This window comes from Mustela nigripes, unplaced genomic scaffold, assembly GCF_022355385.1.
Source record: "Mustela nigripes isolate SB6536 unplaced genomic scaffold, MUSNIG.SB6536 HiC_scaffold_148, whole genome shotgun sequence".
Classification (NCBI taxonomy): domain Eukaryota; kingdom Metazoa; phylum Chordata; class Mammalia; order Carnivora; family Mustelidae; genus Mustela; species Mustela nigripes.
In genome coordinates, this window is record NW_026739562.1 from 1,925,003 (window position 1) to 1,933,318 (window position 8,316).

The following is an 8,316-nucleotide window of genomic DNA, read 5'->3' on the forward strand; positions in this document are numbered from 1 at the left end:
AGACCAAGCACACAGAGCATCCATAAGTCAGAGAATGTCAATAGCCACCAGCTACCAGAAGCTGGAAGAACCCAGAAACAGATTCTCCCCAGAAGGAGCAGAACCCTGCTTGCACCTTGATTTTGGGTTTCTGGCCTCATATGAAAGAATACATTTTTGTTGGTTTAACTCACCCAGCTTATGATAATTTGATATAGCAGCCACAGGAAACTAATGCACTCTGACTCCTGAATTTTTACAGACAGACATATGATCTAAAGATTAAGCAACAGCAATCAAATCCCATTTACTCTTCCCTATTTTCTGTATTTCCTCAGAAATACTATCTTAATTAAAAAATGTCCTCCAGTCCAACTGCCAGTAGATGTTCAAAGGAAATAAATTTAACAGAATGAAAAACCCAAAGAGTTGGTAATTATATAATCAGGGATATTACATGAGGTAGTCAAACCACATTGCTTTCTCAATTTCCTCACAAAATATATAGGTGCCCATGGGGATGAAGTTCTCTTTAAGCAAATACTAATCAGACTCCTGAGTTGAGAGCTGAATAGAAAAATGTAGCAGTGGATCAATCAAATGATACAATGTTCTAGGCAGTAGGAACACAAATATCTGAAAAACAACAGGAGTCTTGAATTGTGCTTTTTTGTTGGTTTTGTTTTGTTTTAACCAAAAAAAAAAAAAAAAAAAAGGTCAAATTGGATAATTAAACGATAACTAGCTAAAGAGACATAATGGGAGGACAGGGGAAGGGGAACCAGAAGGTCAGATGAAATATGGTGGCTTAGACTCCGGAGGTGGTGTGAGAGATTTACTCTTCAATTCGCCTAGCATCTATTTTTTAGGCTCATCAGTGGGAAGATACAGACAAAGTTAAGAAACAGATCTTTCAGTAAGTCTACTCATACATTGTCCAGAATTGGAGACAATAAATGGATTCAAGCAGTAATGGAAATTAGCTGTTACCAGTGGTGCCACTTTCCTGACCGCCTTAGAATTTTTTATTCTGTGCTTTATGCTTCGCTAGACCACCCTCTTGCTCTCCCACATATTGTGTATGTGTTTCCAAATACACTTGAATCTTCTATTACAATGGTTTTCATTTGTTGAAAACATATAACATCTGGACATGTAATGCATGCCTTTTCATATTTGGACCAGATTTGAACAAATATTCACTAAGCTTCTAAAAATGCATAAAGGAGCAAGTAAAAAGCTATTGGGTTTTTAATATCTAGTATTCAAAGTTAACAGATAAGTAGTTTGAAAGAGGAACCACTGTTGAAAAATGGAAAATAATGATACAGGAATAAGGAGGTCTGGACTGTTTTGTGTACAAGCTTGAAAATGTCATGAGCCTCTCTGATTACCCATTTCCTCATCTCTTTAAGGAAAATAATGCACTAACACCTCTAAAATTACCTCTACCTCTAAAATTTCATGAAAATATTACTCATTTTCCACAAACTCAAATCCTATTCTTTCCCTTTTCCTTACAGACAGTCTACACCTCATCTGTTCATGCTGTTCTTCTATTTTTATTACAGGGGCCTATTGCTTTTTGAATGGCTTCTTCGAAATGAATAAATAAAGTCAATTCTAATCACAGGGTTAGCATCTTTAAAATGTTCTTCTTTACAGTAAATTGAGTGTATGGTTTTTCATGCACTAGACACATCTTCCTCCTCATATTAAGAAATCCTTTCATGTTTTGTGGCCTCTCAAGCATTTAAAAACCTTCATTCAGAGTGGGACTGTTCTGGCTTGTTTCATATTTCCAAGAATATACAGTTATTCCAGAATGCTTTGATTTCATTTGCAGGGATTTCCAGATATACTCAGCAACACTCAATCATGTCTTTTCCTGACAGAATACTTAAAGATGTAAAGACCAATGTCTCTCATACAGATTCATTTCTCTTAGATTACTTCTCACAAAAGAATAATAGCATAATTCTCATGGGACAATAGTTTACCTTTGAGGACAGTTTTGCTGCTTCTACTCATGCACTGAAGATGGCGAATCAACTGACATGTATATTAAAGAAGAGTGGTGAAAATCTGAACACAGAGTCAAAAAAAATGGCCTTATTCTTTTACATATCTTATTTGTGAATGTTGATGGTCTTTCACATTTTAAAGGTTTGGCTTATTTAATTTTCCAATGGGGAGAAAATTTTTAAAATGGTAATACTGAGAATTTTTGCATCCTTAACACACGGTGGGTTGTAAAATATACAATCTATTTATTTATTTTTAAATTTTTTAAAAGATTTTTTATTTATTTATTTGACAGAGATCACAAGTAGGCAGAGAGGCAGGCAGAGAGAAAGAGAGGGGGAAGCAGGTCCCCGCCAAGCAGAGAGCCCGATGCGGGGCTCGATCTAGGACCCTGGGATCATGACCCGAGCCGAAGACAGAGGCTTTAACCCACCGAACCACTCAGGCGCCCCTAAAATATACAATTTAATTTGTCTTTATAATACTATGTAAGTATTCTCTTCTCAAAGATAAAAAACCAAAGTTTTGAAAAGAACATCACAGGGACTCTCAAACTTTACCTGGCCGTTGGACAGTAAAATTTATGTCTTAACCTCTCTTTATTAAAAATAATGATTTCTATTATCATGAATAGAAGCATCATGTTAATGTACAATAAATTGTCTTGAAACTATTATGCTTTATTCAGATACGAAAGACGGAGATGACAAAGATGATGTTCTTGATCAGCCTCAAAATTAACTATGGGGGGTAAATGTTAAGCTTTATAGAATTTGGCAATCTCTTCAATTCACAGCAATATCTGCTGCCCCCATGTGGTGTGCTACATGACTATCCTCTCTGGTGTTCGTCTCCCCATCTACCAGTTAAAATATTCCTATCCTATTATGTGTGTTCTAGGATTCTTTCTGCTTGCTCTGGAAGGAAATAGATTATCTTCCATCCTAGAAAAGGAAGAGGAATCGTGATTATGGTTAGATGGAGTTTAATGAATGATAATGTGATAATGGTGCATCTGGGCATGTTAGTTGACCCAAGCAAAAAGGAGAACTCATTTATTAAGAAGATATAAAGGGGCACTTTTCAGTATAGAGGAAAAGCCATGGAATGAATGCCACTGGGAAACTCTAGAAAACCTTACTAACAAGAATTGTTCTTCTCTTCCTGGCAACGATACAGAATGAACAAACTCTGACCATTAATCATAGATATTTTTTTAAGATTTTATTTATTTATTTGACAGAGATCACAAGTAGGCAGAGAAGCAGGCAGAGAGGAGGAAGCAGGCTCCCTCTGAGCAGAGAGCCTGATACGGGGCTTGATCCCAGGACTCTGGAATCATGACCTGAGCCAAAGGCAGAGGCTTTAACACACTGAGCCACCCAGGCACCCCCATTAATCATATTCTTGCCTTGTTCAGGTTAAGTATCGAGTTCTGGAAGAGAGGATCCAACTGATGAAACAAAGGTTATGGTCTAACCTCTTAACAGTACTAATTGGACGAAGGATTTGGCAGAAAGCATCTCCAGGATACTGCTGACTTCCGTAATGGTAATCCTTGGGCATCTTTATTTACTCTAAATTTAATAAAGATAAAATTTCTTGGGGTACCTGGCTGGCTCAGTTGATTGGGTGTCTATCTTCAGCTGGTTCATGAGCCTAGACTCCTGGAATCTAGTACTGTGTTGGGCTCCCCGCTCGGGGAGGGGGGTCCGCTTCCCCTCCCCTCCCACCTCTCACCTCACTCATGCTCTCCCTTTCTATCTCGCTCTTGCTCTCTCTAATAAATAAATGAAATCTTTAAAAAAAAGAAAGATAAAGTTTCTCCAAAGTATAGTAAGCTGATTTTATCATGGAAAAATTAATATTGGGCAACCAAAACCCACAAATGCCTGTTAAATGTATTATCTTACCAGTCACTGGATTTTCTTTTTAAAATAATAGCTGTAGAAGAAACACAATGTTTTCACGTAGTGATACAGGTCTTTAACAGTGTAATAAAAGGAACTAGGGAAGTCACTGACTCATTTATTAGTAACTTCATTTGAAGAAGTTTTTAACCTGTGATCTCTAAAGCCCATGAACAGGGCCGAGAGGTTGTTAACCAGCAACAGTTGCATCTAAATATCTGAGGATGTGTTTGCATGTGAATTTTTTTTTCTGGTTGAAATTCACATGACTTATTAAATTCCCAAGGGAAACTGTGCTTTAATTCATCCCCAAATATGTAAAATATCTAATTTATTATGAATCATGTATACCATAAAATATTCAATTAGTAATAATTTCTGCCCTCAAGAAGTTCATGTCGTCATAGTCTCTTCAAAGAAATGGTACATATAGAAAAATTACAACACAATATGATAAAATAGATTTTTAAATAAATGTTGTAGAAGGAAAGCTTCTACTTGTGTATGGAATGTAATGGCTGGTATCAAACCAATACATACACCTATAACAAAAAGAAAGTTGAACAAAATGCACAAATCATTTGTTTGAATACAATGAAAAGGCAGCCATCTGAAAAAGAATGACAGATTTATTAGAGAAAAAACTCCAGAAAAAGAAACTATTCCTTTGAAACTGGGAACATTTAATGACTCTGGCTATGAACAGGGGGCCAAGAATCTGAGTTAGAAGCCAGAACAGCAACAGAGAAACAACAGAGCTTTCACATATATTAAAGGGATGAGAAACACAGAACTAACTATCCTCTTAGTAGATTTGCTGAATTCCAATTATGCTAGGTAGGGGGAAGGACACAACCTAAGCAGAAATCAAATAAAAACCAGAGAAGAGAAAGGTTAGGGTTTGTGATCTGTCAGAGGACAGGGTCCCATCAAATTGAATAGGTTAGTCAAAAATTCTAGAAAGACAGGGTAAAACCAAAGTTGCCTTATTCTTAACAGGACTTCAGTTTAGTCTTGACTAGCACCACTCAAGATTTGATTAACATAATCAGTCACCATCCTGTGTGCCTAGTGTAGGAATGGGTGAACTCACTCTTGAGAGAGAGAATATTATCTGCAACCTCTAAAATTTTAAACCAACAAACAGAAACTCAGGACTGAAACAAGGAGAAAAAAGAAGCTATAAAAGTAGACCCATAGGTGACTGAGAAATTGGAGTTCATTGAAAACACCTTTAAAATCATACACTTAAAAAAATCAAGTAAGTGATGGAAGAAATAAAGAAATGATTCCAAAACTTATGACATATGTCAATGTACAAATTCTACAAGTTTTGAAAATACCAAAGTGAATAAATACAAAAGCAACAAATAAAAAACCAAAAATAAAACAAAAACTTAACCACTGGCTCCTCATAACAGAACTACTAAAAACTCAAGACAGAGAGTAAGTCTTAAAAGCTGCTAGAAAAAAAAAAATCAAAACAAAACAAAAATGATAAATTACCATCAAAGGAATAAGAATGAAACTGATGGTTGACTTCTCAGCAAGGATCATAAAGACTTAAGAAAATAAAAACAAGTCACAAATTCATCTAAAGAGAGTGTCATGTTTTGTTATTATCTGTCGATGTGGTTTATCACATAGAGTGTACTGAATTCAGATGTATACAAAACCTACAAAGATTTTGAAAAGTTATATTGGAGAAACCATCCCTAGTTTGGATTGAAAGATTAAAAGCGTTTTAAATTCAAACAACAACTCTGGCTTAAAAATTTCTGTAGCCAGAGGCACCAGGGCAGCTCAGTCAGTTAAGCACCTGACTTTTGATCTTAGCTCAGGTCTTGATATAGAAGTCATGAATTCAAGTTGAGCACTGGGCTCCCTGCCAGGCATGGAGACTACTTAAAAAAAAAAAAATAATAATAATAATAAAGTAATTTCTGTAGCCAGGAAACAGCCTAAGAAACTGTCTCAGTCTCAGGGCGCCTGGGTGGCTCAGTGTGTTAAAGCCTCTGTCTTTGGCTCAGGTCATGATCTAAGTGTCCTGGGATTGAACCCTGCAAAAGGCTCCCTGCTCAGCAGAGAGCCTGCCTCCCCCACTCTCTCTGCCTGCCTTTCTGTGTACTTGTGATCTCTGTCTGTCAAAAAAATAAATAAATAATCTTAAAAAAAAATCTCAGTTTCTAAAAATGATATATTTTATAATGTCTCTTAAGAGATGGCCAACAGAAATGGTGGGGAAGAAAGGATGTCCCAGAGGTGAATCTAAAGAGTCATGGAGACCAATAATCTTGGGAACCATCCCCATGTACAGATCCAGAGCCTAATAAAGAAATATTGAAGCCCCAAGAATAGTCAGATGCAGCAACTTTTGTCCATTTTGTCTACTGAGATTCTTGAATTTCTAAGATACATATATTGTTATGTGTTCTCTATTCACCACCCTTCTAAGTGATTTATTCTATCTCTGTGTTAACATGTACAGGGCTGAATTATATTTTTTCCCCAAAGATTTCAAACAAAAGAGGAAAATACTGACCTGATATAAAGCATAAAAATCTGGTTTTGATCCTAATAACAGGATCAGATAAGACTTCTGGAGTATCATAGGGAGTGAATACATTTTATATGGGGGAGGAATATAAATAAATACCATCAAGAGAGTAAACTGAGATAGACTACATTGATATTTGTTTCAATGTTTCACTCTTCTCAATATCCACATAACTGTTATGTGATTTTGTAGCTCCTTCCCCTAAAAACTGGGGCATATATTGATGTTGAGTTTGGCCATTTGACTTCATGTGGCCAATACAATAAGGATACAAGCAACAGTATGCTAGTTCTCAACCACGGCTGAAAAACAATGTATTTTTGTACTCATTCCTCTTTCCTTCATCCACTGTCACAAGAAGAAGATGTTCCAGGTAGTCCACTGATCTAATAAGGATAAGAAATATATATAACAGACCTGGATCCAACCAACATTCAATGACTGGAATCTCAAAACTGATGCTTTGATTATAAACTGTTCAACCACCGTTGCATGGCAATATTCACTGAAATTCACCATACATACACCTAGCCTTTCTATTTCTTGGTCTAGACTTCAAAGTAATGCGTATGCATGCATGCATGCATCGATGCATATATACTCAAATGCATGCAAGACCACGATGAATCTCACAAGAATAACGTTGAGCAAAAGAAACCAGACCCAAGACTATGGGTAATATATGGTTCCAAAAAGCTCAAAAGACGCAGAGCTCATCTAAGGTCATAGAAACTGGGATAGCAATTACCCTTGAGGGAAGTGCTGGTAGGAGAGAAAGGACTGTCAGTTTGCTGCTAATGCACTGTTTCTTGATCTGGGAGCTGATTTCTGGGTGTGTTCATTTTGTGAAAATTCACTATGTTTCAGACTCATGATTTATGTTTTTTCTGTATGTGTGCTATTCATAAACAAAATGCACATTAAAACTGCTGTGAGAAGATTAATGAAGGCACACATTCTATTTTTCTTTTAACGTGCTACCTCTCTTTTTGTTGTGAAAAATGTATGATTACCTTATAATTTAAAAACAGAATTAATTAAAAAGACCATGTTATTTATTCTTGGGTGAAGTGAAGAAATTGATTCAAATACACAGAGATTACATTCATATTAAATTTTGCAAATGAGTGTCTTATATCTAGTTATTAAGGTGGTGAAAGAAAGCAGTAAAAAAACTTTTCAAAAAGAGGAAGAGTGGGATTCCTGGTGGCTCAGTTGGTTAAGTGGCTGCCTTCAGCTCAGATCATGGTCCCAGAGTGCTGGGTTCAAGTCCCACATTGGGCTCCTTGCTCGGCGGGGAGCCTGCGAGCCTGCTTCTCTCTCTCCCTCTGCCTCCCACTCTGCCTGCTTGTGCTCTCTCTCTCTCTCTCTGTAAAATAAATAAATAAATAATCTTAAAAAAAATAAAGAGGAAGAGTGCTAGGAAAGACAGAAAAGTTATAAAATATAAATTATATTAAATATAATCAAGGCATTTTATTGTGGCTAGAAGTTTAGTGTATGTCCAGCCAAATATATCAGGCACTTAATAATAAAAATTTCATGAACTGATTAATAAAGTGTATTTGGGAGACAAATATCAATTGTTTGGGTAGTTTGGACTTCCTATCTTCTCAGTCAGACAATGGGGTTTTCTCTGCAGCTTTTAAGCTGACTGAAACTTTGCTTTAGAAGGACCAGAGTAGAGATCAGAGTCATTAATAAAGGAGTCATTAATAAGGGAGTTCCTAATTAACTAAATATGAAATTGACTAAATATATACCCAGCTGCTCCATTTAACTGAATTGTGATCTTTGTTCACATATATGTATGATTATTTATAAACACCAATATTTTATTTTTAT